The sequence below is a fragment of the Macrobrachium rosenbergii genome, chromosome 19 (genome assembly GCF_040412425.1).
Source record: "Macrobrachium rosenbergii isolate ZJJX-2024 chromosome 19, ASM4041242v1, whole genome shotgun sequence".
Classification (NCBI taxonomy): Eukaryota; Metazoa; Arthropoda; class Malacostraca; order Decapoda; family Palaemonidae; genus Macrobrachium; species Macrobrachium rosenbergii.
The window spans coordinates 8,964,157-8,990,023 of NC_089759.1; the positions used below are offsets into that span (position 1 = coordinate 8,964,157).

The window sequence follows — 25,867 nt, forward strand, 5'->3', positions numbered from 1 at the left end:
AACCCTTGCGATCAGATCTTGCTTCCGGTGACATAAACATGAAAGTGGCATCGCACGCACACACATTAAAGCATATATATATATATATATATATATATATATATATATATATATATATATATATATATAATATATATATATATAATGTGTGTGATACAAAGTAATAGTCTTACCAATATTTTTGAAGTAATTCCGAACAATTGGTAACATTGCCTGGAGACCCACTTGTTTTTAGAATTCAAACTCCGCTGCTCATATTATTAATAAAAAAAAAAAAAGACAGCATTTACCCTTCACGCTAGTGTTTTTTCTTTAACAGTTTTACATTCTACAACATATAACCTTCGATTATATCATGAGGAAAACCTTCCGTCTTCATCAAGTTTATTCAATCGACAATAGAAACAACGAATTCCCGAAGGAAATGAATCAGCTTTGCCTTTCCTGTTTGATAGTTGCAGGCAACAGCTGCATAATATATAAATTCTCTAAGCCATCGCAGTTTGGGAAAGCAATGTGCATGAGAAATATTTCGTGCACACGAAATATTTACTCAGAATTACTTATGACGGAACAACCCAGACAAACAAAATTGAGTTCGTAAATAAGGATATGGTGGAGATATCGCCGCTGACTACAGAGCGTAACAGTAATAAGGTAAATTATTCTAATACCGTAAATATAAAAGCCATTGGTCTTAGTATACCATACTTTCTATTCTTAAAGTATAAGAATATGCATTGAATCAGAGCAAGAAGTGTATGCGACACATATATATTTTTTTTTCATCAAATAAAGAACGATCGTGGTATTGCATTTTTTCTCTGGAGCCATCCTCCATTAGGTTACTACATACAGGCGAGAAAAAACGTATCATACCGAATTTATTCAACGAGAAACATCTGGAGGAATGTGAAATACAAGGAAGGCTTGTGTCTAGGGTATCCGGAAGACGCCAGGCTCTTGAGAGGAGGCAGCCCCTTGTTTTGAATTGATTTAGGAAACTAAGGCTGCCAAGCCAAGCACTGGGGAACTTTCAGCCATTCAGGCTCAAAACAGTGAAAAAAGGGAGCTGGTGTGTTTGGGCAGCAAGGTAAAGAGATCCAGAAAATAAAGGAAATTAAGTCCTGTACAAGGACCCGAAAGGTGGAACTGAAAGAAAACTCCACAGTTGCACTAAGAATTAACAGTTAGAAGTGTTGGACAACAAAACTGAAGGTAGTTTCAACATAAGTGAAGTAAAAGGCTAAAAAGTGAATGAAGGTAAGGGTCCCAGGAACACTGCAAATACCCTTAGTAATCTCTACATTGCACTATATGAGGTGCACGTACATCACTAACCTCTAAGGGATACAGAAATGCAATTCAAGTGCTTGAATAAAAGTGAGCGTGGTAGGAGAAAATATAGCATTTGAAATGGTGTATGGGCCAATGATGGAAAAGTATGAGTAAAGATGAGTATTTCTGGGAGTGACAATCTGCAGCTCCCTATGTTAGAAGAATATTATATGGCCATTGCATATGAAAATGGCCCAGAATTAAAGACCCAGCTAGAAAATGTATATAAAGATTACTGTTAAGTACAAATTCGAGAATGAGGCAGTGTTGTGGATATGCAAGAGGAGGGAGAAAGAATACAATCAGTGGTGGGATAAGGAAATAAAATGTTTAGAGTATATGGCTGAGTTCCTAGGTAATCAGAAAGGCTATCAGTTCTCTGGTCCACCATAGTGGGGCATTATATACCACTACAGCGGTCTGGACTGGGCAGTCAGTATGCTCCCTGTGGTGATAACTTAACCTCCAAAGCTGAGCTAGACTTGGATCACCATTCACCCAGTCTAAATAGGCTTACATGACCTAAGACAATTTGTTTAGGTACCCTCATACACTCCAGTCATCAATAATTCACGCTGAAAAGTCAAGCCTGATAAGCGGATAGTGTAACCTCTTGAAATTTGTATAAAAATGTTCAGTAGAACATCATACCAAGTAATTTCTAATGGTGGGCTACCCCAGTAGCTGCTACTGACTTTTCCTACCTGTAGATCAATCTAGTTAAGCTCATGAGGCAACTTCTTGTAATAACTTGCACATTTTTGGTAGGACTACACATACCATGAATACCAAGAACCACTGATTTCTGCAACAGGATTCAAATGCAAGTTGCCTGACCCTGAATTAACCAAGGTCATGACATAACCTCCTGAAACCTTACAGTATGTATGACTACATGTATCATGAATACCAACGCAAGTTGTAGTTTCCCGTTGAGCGGTACCAATGACAGTTGATCAAAATTTGTACCTTATACTGACCTGAATAAGCAGTAGGACCACACATTTCATAGGTAACCATTGTCAGCAGTTTGATGTTCCAGCTAGTTGCTAACGTTTTCCCATTCCAAAATAAGAAGGATAAAAACAATTGTGCCAACTGCCTCACTGGATGACAGGTCAATCCAATTGGGGTAGCCACAACACTGAGAGTATTTATTTAGTTCTCACAGGGGTGGCCTGAAGGACTGGTCTATTAACAATTTAGTAAATGATCTTGTTTAATTGAAACTTTTAAAATCAATATTGTGACAAGTGGGTTAACTGAAAGTGATTATTAACATTTCTTTTATTGTTTCCATAACATGACATCCTTTGACATCCATTGTCAAATACATTTTGGATATTCACAAAAGATGTAAAATTGTTAGTGTCACTTTACATTCTGTACATACAGAGACTGGATCATGTGCCTGACTGATTGATTTATGAATTTTAGGCTGTCAAACCAAGAACTGAGGCACTTTCAGCCAATCAGCCAACAGTGAAAAGAAGGACTGGAAGTAGTTGGAAAGCAAGACAGATCCAGTAAATAAAGGAGACAAAAGTACAAGATTTTAAAGATGAAACTGGGAGGAAACACCAGAGTTGCAATAAGTGATAGAGAGGCTAGACAGCAAAGCAGGAATAGAGGTTAAGTAAAATGCCAAAAAGTGGATGAAGCTAGGGGCCAAAGATACTAACCCCCTACAGGGTTTATGGTACATGTAACCTACAGAATTAGCAAAGGATCCAACAGAGTGCCTTATGAGCTTATCAAGATCAATTCACGTGGGGTATATTTATGGCAAGTGGCAGAGACATCCCATCACTGGAAACCAACGAGAATGGGCATTCACAGTCCAGTTGTTCTACTGAACATTTTGCAACAGATTTCAAGAGGTTAACTCATACGTTGAACTAACTCAACTCTTACGAATCTCTTATAAATGTGGAGGGGCTACCTCACCACTAAATACGACTGTCATTGCCCATGTACTATACTGAACTGCTTACAATATAAGAAGATCAAGGCCAGTTACTATGATTTATTTTACAAAGTTGATCTAGCTAAACGTTCTGTATATCTTGTTAATGCTCTCCTGGTCATAACCACACAATCATCACATGCACAGCTTTTGTCCCATTCTGTATGCATGAATGGACATGAAGCATGAGTAGCCCTGACATATGGTTACCTCCCCCAATTAACCAGGTTCCTAGTTTGTAGAATTCATTACTGTACAAGCATTCTGGATGCAGATTACAAAAACATAAGATAGTGTTAGAATTAAAAAATATGGCTTCAGCTTTTTGTTTCTTTCACCTTTCACAATCATGGGCAAAGCAGTTTAGACAAATAGTACTGTATTAAACTCATTTTTTTTGTAGGCAGGGGAGGAGTCTGACTGGCACTAAAGAAATTTCTCCAATATCTACAGTTAATTCATCTACTTTATGTTGTTTGAAATCATTCAAGACTTCAAAAAACAATTTCTTGATGACAAGGGTAAATAAAAATGGGTGGAAATCATAGTGCAAAATATATGGCACAGGACAGTAGGAACTTTCATTAAAACCAAAAACAATTTCAAGGGAAGTCACCAGAGTTACCAACATCTAAGCTTCCTAGGGTTATCTAAAGGCTTAATTTCAGCTTCAGTACTTTGCACTGGTCATGGACTTCCAATAACCTAATGCAGACTCACTCAGCTTTAGTGCCTTTACAGAATATCCAACTCAACAGACTATACTTTTACAACATCAACCTCAATCCAATTGGGTGCTTCACAGTGTTGTAATGGTACTTATAAAAGCACTTCATACTTCAGACCTAAAGTCCTTATTCCTCACTGATGGTTTGTCTATCTGGGATCATATTTACCAGCAACCAAACTCAACAGACTATACTTTTATATTCTCCTCCTCAGGCCAGCTGGGTACTTCATGGTGGTGATGTAACGGTGCACATCAAAGTATTTCATACTTCAAAACTCAGAAGTCTTTACTGACTAGTGAGGCGGGTTTGTATGCTACCTGGACTATTTGCCAGCAATAATAAATGGAGGAATTAATGTGCCCTTTGTTAAGAACAAGCAAGCAAAAACAAAACTTTACTCCACACATAATAGAGATACATGTACAATAAGTGCCTTACTAACATTTCCAGTACACTAGTCTACTACTCCTTATGTAAAATACGTTTTTATTACCAAAAATACCAAAAACTTTTTACTGTATTAAGAATGACACTATATTGTACAGCCATTGGCAAAGAGAGGTTTAGACTGTAACTACCAGAACTGCTCTTGAAACTACAAATTCCCTTTGTTACTGTCAATCTTTGAGGAATGTAATAACTTGTCAACTAATGGGTCACAGATTCAGAAGAGCGCAAACAATCTTTGCTTCTGTTGACAACTAGTGGTACCCTTCACAGATTCAGAGGAGTGTAAACAATCTGTGTTTGTTGACAACTAGTGGGTACCCTTCACAGATTCAGAGGAGCTTAAACCACTGACAAAAGACAATTGACACAACCCAAAACTATTTCAAACAATATTTTTCATTACCTTCTGAATCCTACAGCCAACTGCTACTTCCCAAAGCCTACATATTTCTATAAATTAAAACAGGATGCCAATTACCATTCATTCTCTAAGCAAGACTTAGGTAAGCTAGCAAACCTCAACGTTTGAACTAACTGTACAATCACTTTATTCAGGATAAATGGTGACCGAACAAATGCTAGCGATTTCGTGCATTTTTCCCATGTAAGTAACTTATCCCACACTTTGTTGTCACAAACTGCTGGATGAATGTACCCCTTCTTCAGTCAAATACTGACAAAGCACTTCATAGTTTTGTTAACCAACCAATACTGAACAGCATTAATGCTTATCTAGAAAATAGTATAACACAAAATCTACTTGAGAGAATTTCAACTTTAAACCCTGAAATTACCTTAATGAGGAAGAAGAGTGTGGAGTACATATGAATGACATCTTTCAAGCATTTTAAGTTATGGGATGCAGAGGCAACTCCATTCCATTAAATTGCACCATAATTTTTAGAATGCTACTGTAAACAGCTCTTTTCTAAGTAATGCGTTTATGCTGCACTGTTTACATATATTTGTAACAATTCAAAGTTACTGCTTTACTCACACATGATCACTTGAGCTTTTTGAATCAGTTGTAGTTATGATTTAAGGACTTCTGCATTTAGTTTGGTATGAACCACTACTCCACTACGGCTCATATCATTACCATAAATTCCAGGGTAGTTAAGCCCTAATACAGCACATGTACATCCATATAAGTGGGGTGAGATTTCCCTTCACTACCAAAAAGGAACATCTGGAGCAAATTAAATGCCAGTTTAATGTTCTCTACCACTTGTCCACTGACTATATTAAGAGTAACCCCTGCACATGCAAAACCCAACCTCTATCACATGCTGTATTTTACTGAAACAGCTTCACTGGTGAACAAAGTCCTCTTACGTTCACAAGCCACGTCATCTTACTCCACATACTGAAGATCATAGCATAAACCTGCACTTTCTGCTTTGGCCACTTAAATGGTCTTCAGACTTCAAGAAATTATCTCAAGAACATACCCAATTGCAAGAGCCATGCCTACACGTTTCACTTTTACCCTATTACCCTTTCCAAGACATTGATCTACTGTAGGCTGTCTTTAAGCTGACCTACTACAAAGTTACTGATGCAACAGAAATATGGTGCAGTTCAAAACTGCCTGACAGATCACTATATTAACTTAAAAGAAAACTAGAGTGCAATTATTAAGCACACTGTTTCCATCTGTTAGGCCTTTACATTACCTGAGCTTTAAGTGGCTTACAATATAGTTTTGCAGCAACAATAACCAGGATGTTATTACTATATCAAAATAAATCACACATTCAACCAATCTACGAATTCTCACAAAATCAACCAAGTCACAGAACTCTGAAAATTTACTGGAGTGAACATATCCAAAAAAATGGGTTTAATACATTTCAAAGTACCATTGTACACACCAGAGACAAACTCCAGGTATCAATTGTATGTCAAAACACATTCAGGACACAAGGCTTCCAGTAATTTCTAGCTCCTTAAGTTGACATCTTCCATGTGAAGAAACTAAATCTGGATCATAAACTTTACCTGCAATAAAAATAGAGCTACATTACCAACTATCCATGCTATAATTTTTCTTGAGGCAACCTTACAGAATTCTGACCTTTAAAAACAATATACAGTACTAGGTTCTCAACAATTTCAGGCTTCCACCAAGTCATTAGAACTAGCCAATAGTTTGGCTAGTTCAAACTGGAAGTCCTCAAACAACCCTAAATGCTCTTCTAGGCAAGAGATGCGTGAAAATTCAAAATCTCAAGCACCTGTCAAAAATTATAAAAGAGCAGCTTCCTTGCGCCGAAGTTATATATTGCAATTATTCCCAACCTTTAAAGAAGTAAGTACCAAAGCTGAATTTTAGATGGTCTACCAGATATCAACTTGCTTAACGTAACTTATGTACGTAATGTAATTAAGCCTAATACCTTTACTACCAAAATCAAACTCAATGATCAGAAAGATAAAGTACACACTGGGATGCTTACATATAAACTCTGAATACCAACACAATTTAATTGCAAAAAATCAATTTAGAAATTTACCGTACATATATGCTACAATGACATTTCGATCTTCAAGTACAATGAATATATTTTGAAAATGCCAGCAATAAAATCTTGACACAAAAAATATATTAAAACTTCTACATAAATACAGTGTGACAATGAACCTGGTAATCCACCTTTCTCAAAGTTGAACTTTGAAAGGCTAAAAATCTTCTAAAAATAACCTTGCTGTTTCTGCCTATCTTTACCACTACGAACAATGATGGCATAAAGTTCCCTTTAATTTATGAACCTCACATAATTCTAAAGCAGCTACAAATAATGTTGAAAAAATTAACATTTAACTCCTACTCCAAGCTCTCAATCTTCCTGCCTTTCCAAGAAAATTGGTTCAATAATAAAGTACCTAAAGATCAAGATAAAAATTGCATGTTTATAAAGCATTTTGATTAAGAGTTTCTTTATACCAAATATGATTTTTATTCACACAAATTCCCGTACAATTCTAGGGAAACTCAAAGTGCAACTGAATTTAATGTGCTTCCACTTTTCAAAATTGACAAGTTACCCTACCATTAAGATGCATCTTTTCCTCATTGAAACAGTTCCTCATAGGACTGGTCAGTACCGTTCTCCGCTAGCACTCTGCAGGGCCCGAGTTCGAATCTCCAGCCGGCCAATGAAGAATTAGAGGAATGAATTAGAGGAATTTATTTCTGGTGATAGAAATTCATTTCTCGCTATATTGCGGTTCGGATTCCATAATAAGCTGTAGGTTCCGTTGCTAAGTAACAACTGGTTCTTAGCCAAGTAAAATAAGTCTAATCCTTTGGGCCAGACCTAGGAGAGCTGTTAATCAGCTCAGTGGTCTGGTTAAATAAGGTATACTTAACTTCTCATTAAAATAAGCCAAATAACACTTTGTAAATTTTACACTACATAAACATTGACATAAATATATTAAACTTTCTACAGCTTCCCCACTGAAACACCTGGACAAGTCATAAACCTTCACAGTGTATCCTTCTGCACTCAAAACCTGAAGCATGGATCCCTCAGCAGCCTACTGTTCTCACACTGCCTCATGAGGAAAACACTATCGTAAATCTTTGGATACAGTATAACATAATCACAGAACCTTATCCATTAAGCCAGAAAAATTATAATTTTCATGATAAAATTAATTATTTGGATACTTACTACTGTTAAAGCTAGCTTTATCTTCGCACCATTCGGTGCGATCGGCATTATAAAAAAATCAAAATACCCCTGGCTAACCTGCTCGGACTGCTTTTGTAGCTGTCTGTTTCTCACCAGAAGATGCTGGAATGTTTGTGTTCTTGTCATATTTCTTCATGACCACCCACTAAGATGTGGGGAGGCTGAGTGGGTTTCCACTTAACAGTAGGTAAGTGTCCAAATAATTCATTTTATCATGAAAATTATCATTGTTTGGAATGAATCTTACCTACTCTTAAAGTTAGCAGACTACCACATTGAATGAAGATGGTGGGTTAGTGAAGCCAGAGAAACAGTGTACAGCCAAGGGAACTAAAAGCTTTTTAAAAGGGGAGAAAAAGCTTCTCAACATTCCTGCCTGATGTGTGATCCTTACTGGTTAAGTACTGTCACCAAGCATTGGGACCGCAACAGGGTGTAAGGTTCTTGTAGCGAGACTTGTCAGAGCATCCTTACAGGGGAAAAAAGGACTCTACCTCGTACAGTAGTGGTGACTCCTGTGCCTGAGTCGAAAGCCCATAGCCAACAGTCCAAAACTAAAGACAACTACTGTACCATCAGATAAGAAGGTGCACTCCTGTGCATCAAAAGTTTACCTTTATGCTCTCAAAATTCAAAAGTCGGATTTCTAACAACTAAGGATAAGATAGAAAGCAAGATTACTATCATATTTGGTTCAGGAGAAGGAGTCCCTGCTGCAACAAAATGACTAAGGGATTAACAACTCATGCTAAAATTGAACATCCGCAAATAAAGTGGCAAAAACAGTTATAACTATGCTGAGCTGCAGAACAACCTTCTCCAGAAGATGGTTTTAAAAGAAATAAAGACATGTTTACAGTACGGAAGCCACAAGGGTTATTTCCAAAAATGGTAAAAACTCAGGAATCAACTCTGTGTGCATAAGCTTTAGCCATACATAGGAGTGCTTGGCCTTCTAACACGACAGATAAATTCTTAACTTCTCCTCTTACAGGTTTATGACTGTCCAGGTAAACCCTTAAGAGTTGACATAAGACAGCCATTATTCCATGCTACCTACGCAGTTTAATTAGGCACTGTCACAAATCTGGGAAGTTTTACAGTTCTAAGCCTATCTTCCAAGCAATGGAGGAAGACAGAGATTGCCACAACAGCAAGGCCAAAGAACGAGATGGGGCATGAGGCTCACTTTTATAGCCTCTTACTAGGTCTAATCTGGACATAAAGACAGCCACTTCTTCATTGTCTATGAAAGCAGTTAAATTAGGCACTGTAACAAAGTGAAAATAAATCAACCCTTTAAAGGCTACTTAGTAACAAAATATATTATACAAAACAAGTGTTTGTTTTAACCAGGGAATCCATTCCAAAGGCTATTAATGCCACCTTAGGAGGATTGTCACTCAAGTTTGAGATCCTCATCATTAAGATAGCTGAGGTCTTTTTGGAGGGTGGGCCCCTTCAGCAGAGGGAGGGGTAGGGTTACTGTGCCAAAACCCTTTAGAACCAATGAAGATAAACCAAAGCAAGTGCAAGACTACCATGCCACTGAGTGACTCCAATATCTTATCCAAGATTAAGTTTTCAAATTTAAAAGTTGTACTCATTGCTCACATGTCCAGTGGCTTCCCTTCCCTTAAGGTTTAGAAATTAGCATGAAAGTCCTTAACCAAAGACCTAGTAAACTTCAGAATCGTTGAGTGGGTGGAGATGCTGTAGGATTACCTCAAGATTTCCTTACAGGTAGGCAGCAGCAAGTTGCTGTAGCCGGGATCTTCTGTGAACCAAGACCTCCTGTCCGGAGTTCCACAGGACTTCTTGGTTCACTGTCATTTTTAGTATATACAAGTGATGTGGTTGTTGGCCTAGAAAACAAGATTGTTCAGTATGCTGATGATGCAACATCTGCAGGTGTAGTAAAGTCTATACTTATGAGAAATGAAGTTGCCTTTAGCCTTAATTGGGACATGGAATGGATAAGGGAATGGTGCAGATAGTGGGGTATGAGGCTGAACTCCAGTAAAACAAAAACACTATTGATTAGCAGACCTTGTACAGATTTCCCACCCCATCCTCCCCTTCAGGTGGATGGAACTTTGCTGAATGAGTCCAAAGCTTTAACTATTTTAGGTGCAACTTTTGACTCACATCTAACTTTTGAGAAACATCTAATGAAAGTTTCAGCAAATGCCGCAAGAAAGTGAAGTATTGTTCATAAGGCCTCATGTATTCATAACGGTGGTAAAATCAATGCAACATGTTTTAGGTCATTTGTACTTCCTTTACTAGAATACTGTTCTTTGGTGTGGATGCCTGCTTCTGCCAGAGATTTATCCCTTTTAGATAGAGTTGTTCATGGTAGTAGGTTTCTATTTCCTAACAGTAGCAGTTATGACTTGGACCATCAACGGATGGTCTCCTGTTTGTAACTTTTCATAAGCTGTGCTGATTCCTAATAGTAGCAGTTATGACTTGGGCCATCAACGGATGGTCTTGTTTGTAACTTTTTCATAAGTTGTATTTCAACAGAGATCTTTCACATTCACAACTGATCCCTTATCCCCTTTATCTGCCGAGAGCACCCAGATTCACAGAACAGCACCAGTATGCAGTAAATTGTCTCACTGTCGAAATTCTCAGTTCTAGAGGTCCTTTATTCCTCAAACCATTGGACTGTGCAACAGCCTCCCAGAGGATGTCATGCAATTGGAACTTCAGAAGTGAAAGAGAAGATGCAATGCATTACTACCCCAATACTATTATCCTTGCATTTTAATACATTTTTATCTATTTATTAATTTATTTTTTCTTTTTTGATAAGTAAGATCTCTTCTTTCTGTATTTCCCTTCACTTCCTCTCACTTCTTCCCAATGAACACCATATTCTTTGGAAGCTTGAATTTAGGTCAATAGCCCCTGTGGGTTTGTTCCATATGAACAGGTTTCACCTACTGAATAAAAATAATAATAATAATAATAATAATAATAATAATAATAATAATAATAATAATAATATTAATAATAATGAAGATGAAAAGGACATTGCACTCCTACTCTTTGGAAACTACGGTTCCCATATTATGAAAGACAGACCCTTTACATCAGGTTTAAATCCTTTTAGTGCAATTCCAACAAACCTTACAGACAGCAATGGACCCCTAAGGGGTCAAGTTCCTTGAGCGCTAGTGACTCCAGGCATAATTGCCTTGTCTTTAGCAAAGCCTATCTTATCTGACTAAGATTGTGGCTCTCCCACTCTTTAGCTGTGTCAAAGGCTACTGTGAGGTTTCCACAGAAACTTCTTTACAAGGAACTTGTTCCAAACAGTTCAAAGGTCGACAAAATAATGAACTGAAGAACTGCATACAGATTCCAAGGTAGAGTACATAGCAGAGACCTGGGAAACTCCACTTTCACATTGAAAAACATCTAGATGTCTTTGTCATAAGACAAGCCTATAGACAAAGCTAACATGGCCCTTAAACCTTACAGGCTGCTACCTGCTAGAGAAACAACAGAAAACTAATCATGTTGTTTACAGAAGTATCAGTGTTGGAAAAAATCCCCTAACGTGGGACCATGACTTACACCCTGACCACTGGTGTTGGCAGAATCAACTAGTAGATTCTCTCCCAGCACTGTTAATAGCATCACTGTGAGATCCCACCTTAAGCTCACCAGAACCATGGATCACACCGTGCAGTCATCTGTAGTTTGTGGGATTGTGATGAAACCTTTCACCTCTCAGTTGCTTGCATCCACCACTGAAAGAAACTGGTAACCCAGCCCTCTCTGTCACCTGGGGTAATCAATGCCAAGAGACAACTTACAAAGTTGCCCTAATACACTGATGACTTCCTGAAACCTAGCAAGATTAGGAAATTCATTACAGTCTAGACCTACCCAGGGAGTCCCTGCCCATGCTAGTGGACCTTGCCCTGGTGAACAAAAACTGGCAAAAAGATGACTCCCCTTAGTCTCAAACAGGTCCATAACTTCGGTTGCCCACAGCTCACTGCCTAAAGCCAACCTCTGGATGCTGAGCCCCTTCCATTACTATTACTTATCTCAGTGACTGAGTACATCCACTAAAATTTTCATAATGAATAATTACTTCCAGCAAGGTAATAACTCAGGATGAGGTTATGTGTGTTAATTTAACCAACTAACAGAAAAGGGGCAGAGCATTTAGACACAGTAGTGTACGCTCCTCCTTAAACATAAAATGATTAATATCTCTAACATGCTTACTCTATTTGAGTACACTCTAATTGTCCTATATGGCATTAAAGTGTCGAACTCATTACCTTTAAATAAAGTCCAAGTCTGCATTTAACAACCCTGAGAAGGGAAAAGCATGACCTACGTAAGGACCAAAAGACTAGTACATATCTTCAATCCAAAAGCCAGCATTCCACAACACTTAAAATTCTCTTAACATATCACAGGTCCTAGGGCTGCCAAGAGAGGGTTTAATTGCTTCAAGAAGCTTTTACTGAAGACTCAAACAGCTTTGGAGGCAAAAAGTAAATTCATCAAGGTTCCCAAAAACAGTTACAGTGAACCACTCACCTTAATTACACCCGACCTAAAGACCTCCCATGTCCAGGTTGTAAGCAATGTCTAACACAGTATAGCAAAGAGCTAAAAACTCTAATAGCTGGAACTGACAGCACTCAGAGTAACTGAGAAACTAAGAACTAAATGAAGTTGCCTATAGAGGTGCATGCTTAGGAAGTACCTCCAGCCCAACTCCAAAAGAGTGAAACTAACCACTGCCTCCAAAAACATTAGTAGTTGAACCTCTTGCCAACTCGAGGATAGATCCTCAGTTCACACCGGACAAATCTCACTCTAGCCCAAGATGGTTATGGTGTCAATGTGAGCATCAGAATCATGTGGAAGCTTAGAAAACTTTAGCAAGTGGAAGTTCTTAAGAATGAGTTCTAGGGAAATATACTAAAGAGGCAATAGAACCCACAATCAATCCTCCTAAGACACCAAGGCACTACTGTACTAGGAACAGTCTATATTTCTTGGATCCTCTGAACTTGATACATATCTCTCCTCAATCATAAAATGAGAGATGTAAGGTTCCATAACCAACTAATATTGATGAAAACAATTGCCAAATTAGTCAGTATTGGTAACCTTCTGTTCCAAGTCATGAATATGCTTACATTTAGATTTATTAGTTTTTATAGAAACATACACAGTTGAAAATTCAGAGCCATTCTGTAGGCAGAATACTATTCCTCTTGTTTAGTTGGTCCCTTAGCACACTGTTCCTATTCAGAACAACGCATGGAAAAGCCAAAATCTTCCCTGCTTCTCTCCAAAGAAGGGTCTTTCCTATTCTGAGAAAAAGGAACAGACACCACCATCTACTTGGATAAAAAAAATATTTAATGATGTCATAAGTATATACAGGCAGTCCCCAACTTACAACAGTCTCAACTTGAGGCGATCCGATCTTACAACGCTTTTCAAAAATATTCATCAAAATTTGACTCCGATTTAAAGTGAAAATCTGAAGTTAAGGCGACGTTAGGCTGGGTACTAGTTTCTGAGCTCCCTCATGTAAATAAGCAAGTGGTGCTATTCTTCCGGTGTGCAAGCCAACCACAGTATTAAAGGTGAGGCTTTCATCACTAATTTTTTTTATTTTTATAAATCTTTCAAAGCTAAGATTCGACTTAAGTCGCCACCTCAGGAACAGATCTCTGTTGTAACTCAGGGATTGCCTTATATAATGTATAAATATAAACCTACACATTAAGTATATACCTACATATATGTATCTACAGATATATACCTAAAGAATGGAAGATGGTTTGTCTGATAGCATTGATACTTGTGCTCTAGTCTATACACACACACACACACACACACACACACACACACACACACACACACACACTGCTTGAAGTTACTCTGGTTGCTAAAACTTTGGAATTACAGGTGTAATAAACCCCCACCAATACCGGTTACACTCCCAAAATTCTAGATCTCCCATGGTCGTGCCACCAGACCTACACTGAGGCATCTAAAGGACTGGATCCTTCTCCCCATGAGAGCTTAAGCTAACATCAAATCTTATAAGAGACCATCTGTTGACCCATGTCCTGGTAACAGGAAAGAACACAAGCCAGGTCAAAAAACTTTCCCAAAACCATACGACCTTGATGAGAAGATCTCTGCTTCATTAAAAAAAAACTCCTATAAGAACTGAATACCTCTTAAAAGTGATCAGCAGTGATAAACGCCGCAAATAAAGGTGAGAATTTTCACCTTTATTTGCAGTACAAGAAAACCCTGAACAGTGAGCATATCTTTAACTCCAAAATCAAAAACCTGCACAGGGACTAGTCCTTCCCCAATGCTACCCCCATATTTGGAAAGAGACCCTTACATTACGAAGTGGTTCTCTTTCACCAATATATGACGGCAAGAAAGAAAAATCTTAGGCGAGGCTCCCTTTACATGAACTGCATTAAAAGCTTGAACATACACAAACCACCTAAAGCTATACAGCTCAAATTGAAGGTTCTATTTCCACAAAATCATATGTTAAACCTCTCCTCACAGAAACCAATTAACCTCTTCAAAACAGAAATTGTGACCACTTAGACACTGGTTGTATATCAGATACTTGATTCATAAATCAACAGAGGCACAAACAATTGCCCTCCCACCTCTGAAAAGGCAGGATAAGTCTTAGCTTCCAAAAATACAACAGAGAGACCAGGGTAAAGACTACCACACTCAATGGCCGAAGAGCAGCAGTTGACTGCGCTGAACTAACTCCTGATAAGCTTCCACCGAGGGTTAAACACTCCTCTTTAATCATCGCCAGCAGAAGAACTTATTCTAACCTGGGAAATCTCGTAATAATGAGAACATTCCTAAACCATGAGGGAATCAGAAAAAACTCAACAGTAACCAACTGTTTAACGATAGAAACTTTCGCAACTGGAAAAGGAGTCGAAATCCCCCAAACCGAATGTTGAGACTGTAAGGTGGACGAACTTTTTTGAAAGCAGTTTGGCCGTGGTCCTGCCGGAGAGGTGTGAGAGGCCGTGAATTATGTCGAATACCTGGCGGCGGCGTGAGGCTGGAACCAAAGGGCGGGGCTGACCTGTGCTGATGTCGCAGAGCAGGCTGGGGCCTTCGGGGGCGAGGGTCACGTCCCGCCACTTAAGGGACGTGATGGCGGTGCGGTATGCTGGGGTTTCTGGGTCAGCGGCCTGTTCTCTGGCAAGGTCCTGGTAATCTACACCAAGCTGCACTGCGTTCAACTCGACTCTGGAGGGGGCGTCTGCTACGGGATTTTTCTTGCCGGGGAGGTACCTGACGGAACAGGTAAATTCGGCTATGGCTGAGAGGTGGCGCTGCTGTCTGGAAGACCATGCGTCCCCCTGCTTCGTGAAGGCGTGAACCAGTGGCTGATAGTCTGTGAAGATTGTGAAGGGCGTCCCCTCCAGGAGGAACTTGAAGTGCCGGACTGCGCGGTACATCGCGCAGAGTTCCCTGTCGAAGGTGCTGTAGCGGGTCTCTGCGGGATTGAACTTCTTGCTGAAGAAGGCGATGGGCTGGGGGGTGCCATTGATGATTTGCTCCAGAACAGCACCGCAGGCGACGTTACTGTCGTCTGTCGTCAGCTGGAGGGGGCCTTGGGATCCTGGTGTGCCAAGGCGGTTGCCTTGGCGAGGCGGCCCTTTCGTCAGGGAAAAGGCCTGCTGCTGGCTGGGTCCCCAAGACAGGGACTTTGGTTGGCCTTTTAGGACTTCCGTCAGGGGGCCGTGGTGTCGCGATCCCGGGATGAACCGCCTGTAGAAGTTTACCATCCCAAGGAACTCCTGGACGGCCTTGATGGAGGTGGGTGTCGGGAACCTGGCTACGGCTGCTACTTTCGATGTAAGAGGGCGGACGCCTGTCGGAGACACCTCGTGACCCAGGAATTCTGCTTTCTGGACGCCGAAGGTATACTTGTCAAAGCGGACGACGAGGCCGTTCTCTTGGAGGCGCTGGAGGACTGCCCTGATGTGTCTCTGGTGTTCGCTGTGAGACCTGGAAAATATGAGAATGTTGTCGACGTAGTAGACGCAGAACTTTAGGTCCCCAAGGATGCTGTCCATGAGCCGCTGGAAGGTGGCCCCGGCGTTCCTCAGCCCGAAGGTGGAGAAGGCGAACACATAGGACCCGAAGGGCGTGATGATGGCTGTCTTTGGTATGTCCTCTGGCGCAACAGGTACCTGGAAATAAGATTTAAGAAGGTCCAATTTAGTGAATATTTTGGCCCCGTGAAAGGAGGCCGTGAGGTCCTGCATGTTGGGTAGAGGGTAGTGGTCGGGCTCTGCTGCTATGTTGAGCCGCCTGTAGTCACCGCAGGGTCTCCAGGAGCCGTCCGGTTTCTGCACCATGTGGAGGGGGGAGGCCCTTGGACTGGAGGCTTTCCTGCAGATGCCCATCCGCTCCATCTCCGCGAATGCTTTTTTCGCTTCCTGAAGGCGCTGAGGGGGAAGCCTGCGGAACTTCGCATGTGTCGGGGCCCTTTAGTCGTTATATGGTGGTATATGCCGTGCTTGGCTGGGGCCCTGGGACTTGGCGAAGCTCGGGCTTAAATACCTCAGGGAACTCCGACAGTACGTGTGCATACTGGTGGGGGCGACGGCGCTGATGGTGGGTCTGGGTCCCGCTGTTAACGGGAGAGACCGGCAGGAGTCGGTATCGAGGAGGCGCTTGCGCCACGTCGACTAGCAGGCCGAAGTGCGCCAGAAAAATCGGCCCCAGGAGTGGGGTTCCTACATCCGCGACGATGAAGTCCCAGGAGTAACTCTGGCCAAGGATGGAGATCGACAGGGCCTGGTGCTGTAGGAGAGGATGGGGTTCCGTTGGCGGCCGTCAGGAAAGCGGCCGGGTCTGGTGTCTGGTTGCGGTCCTCTGGATGCTGGGAAGACCGATTTAAAGGCCCCTGTGTCGACCAGCATCATCCTGCCGGAGACGGTGTCGCGGACGTAAAACCTACTGTTTTTGAGGCCCTGGGTTCTTCGGCTGCCATGGCGGCCTGTCCTGCTGGCGCCGCCACCCCGTTTTTGAACGGGCGAACGAGCAGGGCGGCAGGCAGTTTCGGGCATCCTTTCCGAACCACTTGTGGTAGAGACAGAAGCCCGGGGACCTCCATCTGCTGTGGTTCGGTGGACGTCTGTTGGCGATGGCGCTGACGGGCTGCTCTACGTCCTCTTCAGGCTGGACGGAGCTGACCGGCTGTGTGGCCGGTTTTAGCCGCTGTGAAGCCTTGACGGAGTCTGTGAGATGTTGCGCCGTCTCTATGAGGTCCTCGATAGGCATGGTGTAGGGGTGAGCGATCTGGTTGCGTACCTCCGGGAGGAGTTGGCGAAGGTAGATTTCCCATGCGAAGCTTATCTCCTGCCGCTTCTTTGTGCCACCCAAGTCTGGTAGTGACAGGAGATCCACGACCATGCTCCAAGCGTCTCTTGAATTGAGGTCGTGGAGTGGGTTTATGGCAAGGTCGATAGCACGGGCAGCCTGCTTGGCGATGGGCAGGGAGCAAGCTTCGAGGAGGAACTTTTTTGTGGTGCTGTATGTGAGGGTGTGTGTTTCGCTAGTGACGCTGGTAGGGTACGCCGACGAGAGTCAGCACACTCAAACGCTGGTTACAGCGCCATGTTTAGGCCACTAAGAGCGTTTTGGAGAAATCCTGGAGCCAAGACTAAGTCGCCGTGTCGGTCCGTTAATGGCTCCGGGATACTCCGGGGGTCACCACTGTAAGGTGTCAAAGAAACGAGCAGGTAAAAGTTACTGCTACTTTATTACAGATCCAGGCAGTTTATATAGCGGCCGACTGACGCCACCCACGAGCGACAATGGAATTGACTGTGACCTGAGGTCGAAACAATAAACAATAATATGCAGTGAACGAGTACAAATTACAATACAAAACATACAGAACTACAATATGGATACAGTCTTGATGCCTGTGAATGAAGAAACATGTGATACACAATGTGTGACATTTGTATAAATACGCATAAAGTAAAAATGGTTAAAAATGCGTGACCTGGCACGTTTTAGGCGTGACTAATTGAGTTTGAAGAAAATGGGAAGTCACCAAAGAAAACATGCTCAGCGGAGACTTAATTAATGGCGCCGCCGAAACACTACGCTGGCGCCAATGTGGTGACTTTACAAGACTACTAATGGCAACCACCTGCCTATTTAAATGGAAGCCAAAACAATAGTGCATGCCAAGATTCTCTACAGGCAGGTGATAGTCGAGCAGGAGACGCATGCACAGGCGATAGGAGCACACTCGATTAGAGCGCAATCGGTAGATGCGCAGGCGAAAAGCACACAAGTGATAGGGGTACAGGCAACAGGTGCCCAGGCATATGAGCACAAACTAAAGGCACACAGGTGATATGAGCGCGAGCCATAAGTGCGCAAGAAATAGGCATACATGCCACAGGTGCGCAAGCAATAGGCACAAAAGCCAAAAGGCATGCACATGATAGGTAAAAACCATAGGCATGCAAAAGACAGGAGCACAAGCCATAGGCACGCACACAAGAGGCATACAAGCCATAGATGCATACGCAACAGGAACAGAAGCCAAGGGCATGCACGGGATAGGCACACACATGAGAGGCATACAAGTCACAGACACACAAGCAACAGGTGCTCAAGTCATGGGCATGCACAAAAAAGCTGTACAAGCTACAGGGGCGTATGCAATAGCCACACAAGCAATAGGCGCCCATGTGATAGGCGTACAATCCATAGGCATACAGCCATAAGTGCACAAGCGATAGGCTTACAGGTAAACGATAGACCCGCATGCACAAGAAAGCGGCACTGCAGCAAAATGCACAAATTCACAACAGACGCATGCTACTGGTGTATCAAAACTGTGAGGCACATTATCGACCTGGCCGAAAAAATCCACAATACTGTACAAGAGGAAGCCAAAGACAGTCTAGGTTTCTCACTAAAATCTAACTGATACTTATACTAGCCTTAAAACACCAAATGATCCTCAGCTACAAAGCAAAAGGTAACTTTCCTCAACAAGGCAACTTAAACTCGCTTAAATACTACCACGAAGAGATGAAGCATCATTGCTACCAAGCTGATCTGATATGGTAAAATCAAAGAGGGAAAAAATGGAAAAAACATCAAGAGCCTCCTATCTGAGGACAAATTCTGGTACCACTAATGCCGAACCTAGTGCCCTATCAGACCAAACAGAGGAAGGGGACAATGGGAACATATCTGCACCACTTTCTGACATGTCCTGGTTCCCTGTCATTCCAAGCTACGAGGTAGCAAGACAGGACGTGCCAAGGACAAGGCAAGAAAACATGGGGCGTTGACCCTTCCTCCAGCGGAGGAAACAACTCGAACTTACCAACTCTTAGAAGGGTAGTGCAGAAAAGAAAACATGACTGATAATAACAATAATAAAACCCTGCAAAAGTTATGACATGTGAACATAAAAAATGACTCCATCCTATCAAATCTAATGCCTTGAATTGATGGAAAGCTCATATGGAGTAACAGATCAAAGAGAAGCAGCAGATGGCCTAACCAGTTACTAAATGAGGAAGCAGACAAGACATGCATCCCTTTAACTTGAGTCTTATTAGTATTATCCTCTATAGTTGTTTCTACAACCTAACAAGCTCTCTCCGTTTGCAATCAATTACCGCATTTCGTTCCTACGATTCATAACCTTTCCCTCAGCAAAAGACGCAATATACTGAGCAAAATGTAAACTACGACTCGGTTTCAGCATGTCCAAAGCACTTGTCAGTCTCTTCACAAGAAAGAGAAAAAACAGAATCTTCTACTGGAGATGGTTAAACACCAATTAAGCCCCTGTACTGCAAAAGGCGGTGCTCCACGACTTCATAAAAAACAGGAGACAAGCCCTGGCAGACTTAAAGGGAGCCTTGTGCGCCTGAATGCGAAAAAACTTACAAAACACACTCTAATTGAAGGAAAAAGCTTGGGTTCTCTTCTCCAAATACTTAAAGGGTGCCGTAATACTCGAAGACAAGTAACACCCATTCTCTAAGGAGATGACAGGTTGATAACCTGACCTAACTAATTGCTTTTGCAATCTGCCTGCTTCCCTTCTCTTCCTATACTAATGGACTTAAGCAGAAAGTCCTTTGAAAATCCCTACTTCCTCACATCTATTCTCAAGATCACACTTTATACCACTGCAGCTGATGTAAACAGTGTGTATCTCCAAAAAATCAATTCTGCTATCACAATAATCATTCCTACTGAACCTGACATTCTTAGTCTTGATTCCAGTGGAGGCACCCTAGGAAAACTAAATGTACAGTACCGTGATAGAAGTAAACAGCCATGAAACACCAACAAGCGCCTATACACAATGGTGACAAGGAGAATTCTGACAAGAGCTAAAACATTTGAAACACACCTGGTGGAGAACAGGTGAACTTGACAGTCATCCGGGAAGTTATCCAATCTTTTGTTTGAATGCTGACTCTCCTATCTACACGGCGATATAAGCTAACTTTAACAGTAGGTAAGATTCACCCCGTTAAAGTAGCCAAGGTTCACCCCAAATAAACTGATTTATATGAGGGACAGTGTTCACAATAATTCTTAAGTGATTACGATGAATTTAACTTTAACTTGAAATATTTGGTTAACTTATTAAAATACTTCATATGGGTTACCAATAAGGTATAATGGGGGGGTGGAGGTGGGGAGAGGTTACCAGGGGCCTCAAGATAGCATGCTGTTTCATTAATTAGGTTACAAAAGATTAGTTACAGCCCATCCTCAATTTTTTTAGAATTTTTACCTAAGTGAGGTTATGTTTTGGGGGGAAACGGGAGGGGGTTGCTTCAAGACCTTTATCTTAGATGTGGTGTCTTAGATTAAGCTGTCAGGTTAGGTTATAGGGTGGGGGAGGGGGCTTCTGACAGTCAATTAGGATGTGCTGTTGTATATTAGGCTAGGAAAGGAAGTACCCATTCATTAAATTTTCTATAACCACCAACTAAAAATCCCAGTTTCCCCACTACAGTATTTCCATTACCGCACATGGGTAGGGTGGGGTGGAGGGAGATGTAATCTGTTGCCCAATTACTCCCAAGGCAACTCACTAACTCATCAGAAACCTATCTTCTCCCTTTTTATTTTTTTTTTACTTCATACTGTATAGCCTAAACCTAGGGTAAATAAGTAACATTTAACAAATCTCCTACCTAGGGTATAACAATTTATCAAGCAGTGCAACTAGCCTATCATTTGACAACCAAACATTCCTAAATAGGTCAATGAACAGATCCTAACAAAATCTAATCTATTTGATCCTGCCCTAGTTAACAGAGCATTTCATCAATACCACCTGAAAAGAAAAATCTCAGTAGTGTGGTTTGGTTTGAAGCTCCATGGGCCATCCTATAGGCCAAAAGGCTTACAGTGTAAACCAACAAGAACCCTCACCCCTTCAGGGGCGCTGTCCCTAAAGGGGTGGAAGCAAAACTCATTATGGGACAAAGCCCTTGAATACATGCCTGATTTAAGATCCATATCCTTGTGGTTGCATGTGTGAGAGTATCCATTTATGTCCAGTTATAACAGCAATGTTCCATTGTTCAGTAGGACCCCAATCTAACGCAGAAAAATAACATGTTTAAGTAAAACTTCTTGAAGCCACGAGTACAGTGCTTTACAATGAACAGATTAAAGCCACTGGTATACCTATAAAAAAAAAAGTGCAGTGGCATTATACAGTATCTAGAATTCGAGATAAAAATTTCAAAAATCACCAAAATAAACAATATTAAGTAAATTTTAAAATAGGAAAAATACAAAAAAGCTGCTGATTTTAGGCCTATTGACCAATATCGCAGCCTGCTCAAAAAAGCATCTTAACCTCACCTAACCTATAGGGGCATGCTTTGCCACTAGTGGGTCCCCTGGATGATGTGTGGCAACAATTCTGCAATACAGCAAGATAAAAATGATCAAATCCCCTCCCTAAAATACTACTGCCATTAAAATTGGGTAAAATTTTATAAGTTGCCAATAAGACTCCAGCCAGCCATTTTTGCACGAAAAACCATTTTGAGTTTTTCATGCAAAAATGACTAGGAAATAATAGGGCACTAAAAACCTTAAAATATAGATATAACTTCACCTACGGGTGTTGACTGGTTACAATTTTGCCGTATTAGCTATGGAGGGGGGGTATTCTTACCTTATAAGTCGTAAATTTTCTGATTTTTTATTTATCATTTGCGCATAGTGTTTATGGGGTTCAAAATAATGAGAATGAAGAGCTCTTTTCAAAAATGTAAGTAACAATTTCATAGTGCGTATTGGCAACTTATAAAATAATACCTACAATTGTTGGGCATAGGCCTACAACATCGTCAAAATACACCCACTTAACACTCGTCTGGCCTAGTTCTCTATACACTGTAGTAAAAATTTCATTGGGAATCAAAATCAATGAAATAAAAACTCCGTTATACAGTAGCCTACAGTTTGATACTAATGTTAAATCAGATTAAAAATGGTCTACGTTAATGCTCTAAAACCTTAAGGAAATAAAGAAAAAAACCTCTACGCTACAGTTAGGCTATGCACTAGGGGTTACATTAAACCTGTGGAAAGCGTAGGCCTACTGACTGTACTTCACAGTCTGGGACTCGAGGTTTACAACCGCAACTTACAGAATTAACACCACCAGAAACCTTAATTTAACAAAAATACAAAAAATTAAATAAAAACCTTCCGGGTGAACAAGTAGGCTATGATGCAACAAGTGACGCAATGGAGCATCCTACAGGGGTAGCAACTGGCAGAGACCTTTGTTGAGTTTTTCCTTCTATGAGACAGTATTCAATAAGATCTCACACAATTTCGAACACCAATATTTCCCTGAGATTTAATGTTTTAAACACCACCGTAAAAGTCACTAGTCATTCCGTACACGTAAAATCGACCTTTGCCTACACTGTGACCATGTGACACTGATTTTAACATTGGTACTTTGGCCTACGAGAAAACAGTAACCTACCATAAGTAATAGCTTTGGCAGTGACATCACAACGCGTTTCATTATTCAAAGGATTCTTTCAGTTACTGGCAGAAAGTAATAAGAGTACATTTTCTTTTAACATACGAAAATTTAAGCTTGCTCAAATACAAATGCTCCTGAATTGATTTTTTTTTCATTCAGTTGTGAATATCGATTGCCGCTGGTGTTTGTAGTTAAAGCCATACTTACACTGGATGTTGTGTAACATACATACACACACACACACACACACACACACACACACACACACACACACACACACACACACACATATATATATATATATATATATATATATATATATATATATATATATATATACAAAGACAGGAAAGCTGCTGCTGTCGTCTTTATTCAAGATATTAGTGTAACTGTTACCTTGAGAATGTTCTGATTCTCTGAAACAAAGACGAAAGCTTGGTATAACCTTCGTTTCCAATGTTCCTATGAAAATGTAAAATTATAATATCCACGTGAACAACTGTGAAGTGCACTAAAATCTTTATACTGGTAAAGGCTGGTGTAGGAAGAGTTCTGGCCAAATGCGTCAACCTAATGCGTCAATAAGTCAAGTCTGTACTTTTTTTTTTTATCTTTATATTGCAACTGTGCCACAATATGCTTTGTTGAGAATGGGTGCATAGCTTATTCTCTTGCTAAAATTAATGCCTTCCTGTGGCTCTGTCGTCGCAGACGTAAAAATAAACCTTGACTCTGGGTGCATCATCGGAACAAATGACAATTGGCTGGTTAAAGCCTCACCTTAATGGTTGATAAATGTCAATTTCAATTTCTGTAAATGGGGTGACCTATTTCTCCTAAAACTTTATGTACCTTGTAGCAGTGATATGTTGAATGTTTTACGTATGACATTATCGGGCTGTAACGGTATTTGGTGTCAAGTTAAGTTAAGTATATCTTAGTATAACCAGACCACTGAGCTGATTAACAGCTCTCCTAGGGCTGGCCCGAAGGATTAGATTTATTTTTACGTGGCTAGGAACCAATTGGTTACCAAGCAACGGGACCTACAGCTTATTGTGGAATCCGAACCACATTATAGCGAGAAATGAATTTCTATCACCAGAAACAAATTCCTCTTGTTCTTCACTGGCCGGTCGGAGATTCGAACTCGCGACCAGCAAAGTGGTAGGCGAGAACGGAACCCGTTCACCCAGCGAGGAACTATTTGGTGTCAAGGACCATGTGTTTATCTTAAGTGTATTTTTATATGGATATTTTCTCATTAGCTGGATAATGGTGCTAGCAGCCTTACGGGTATGGAGTTGAAATTTTTAATTTTAAGGCATATTCCATCTTAGTTTTAAGGACCAACCATAAACCAAAACTTTTCTTTGCCAATCAAGGGCTTTGTCCCTTGAATGGGTTGCCTCCACCCCTTCAGGGGCGGCCTCTGAAGGGGTGAGGATACTCCATGGGTTTGCACTATAGGCTTTTGGCTTGCAATGTGCACACGGCCATGGATCTTCAAACCATACTAATACAATTTTCTATTTTCTATTTTCAGATTGGGAAAGTAACAAGTGTTTTGTTAACGTGTTCCTGCTGGTGGGGACAAGAGAGTGGTTAGGCTTAAACATTCAGGTTGTCCAGAGATAGTCGTTGCATTGCATGAGGCAGTTAATATCAGCTTTTCAATTTTTTTTAAGGAATCTTACACAATGCAAATATACGATATGTATTTCATTAAGGGTAGCAATGATTCCCCAAGATTGTCTGGATTAAGTTATACCGAATGTTTTACAATTTCCCAGAAAGCTTCTTGCCTATTTTAATTCTGCGCACGTAAATCATAAGGCATGTTGTGCAGCAAATTTCAGGTAGGCTTCAGGTAATATTTTATAGGTATTTTTATTTTCCACAATATTTGAACTCAAATTTAATTTTAGTTTTATGTAAGTATAAGGTTCTCATTCTTTAGATATAGGATTTACTTTTTCAATTTCTGGTCCTAATTTGAAAAGAGGTCGTTGGATTAAAATTTGAGCTTCCAGGTACAGATAAGGAAATATGGTATTTATTTCTAGGAATTGTGGCTGACTGACTGAATTTTTGGCTAGCTTAGCTGCTGTTATTTCTGCTAGACTTATAAAAGCAGTGGCATTTCATTAAATAAGTTAATCTGAGCAAATGGTAAATGAAGTGTTCCACTATATAGCCAGGAAGTGATCTATACCTAAAGTTCAGTTCAAACTGGATGTATTTGAAGTTAGTTCAGTAACAGACAAGCCTGCACTTAAATGTAGCTGAATGCACTCATGTAATGTGGAATATCACTGTATGCCGTATTCCACTTAATATGGAGTATCGTTAACGCGCTGAAATTTATTGAATTGAAAGTAATGTAATACCAGTTTCTAAACTTTAGTTTCAAAGCTTATGTCTATTCCACACTGAATAGTTTGGTGCCAATTTGGCTCTTTTATGAAGTGCACATAGCCATTCCTCTTATTTTTGCCCAAAAGATTGTGGAATCTATTTCGTCGACTTAGCTTTAATTTCTTATGTTGGTCATATAAGCATAGAACTTGTTTTCGTAGAAAGTAAA

At 40.6% G+C, this 25,867-nt stretch overlaps 1 long non-coding RNA gene across 4 annotated transcripts in view; it reads right to left on the reverse strand.

Moving 5' to 3' along the window:
* LOC136848616 (uncharacterized) overlaps positions 1-23,977 on the reverse strand; it is a 423,332-nt gene extending 399,355 nt beyond the window's left edge. The window contains exons 1-4 of one of the 4 annotated variants that reach the window (XR_010856069.1): positions 23,677-23,977; positions 22,134-22,194; positions 21,767-21,953; positions 6,360-6,486 (exon numbers count right to left, since the gene is read on the reverse strand). This is a non-coding gene — a long non-coding RNA (uncharacterized lncRNA). Of the gene's footprint in view, positions 1-6,359; positions 6,487-21,766; positions 21,954-22,133; positions 22,195-22,988; positions 23,251-23,277; positions 23,486-23,676 lie in introns of those variants that run through there. The other 3 variants (XR_010856068.1, XR_010856066.1, XR_010856067.1) reach the window with 3 other exon arrangements.
* Positions 23,978-25,867: the final 1,890 nt, after the last annotated feature.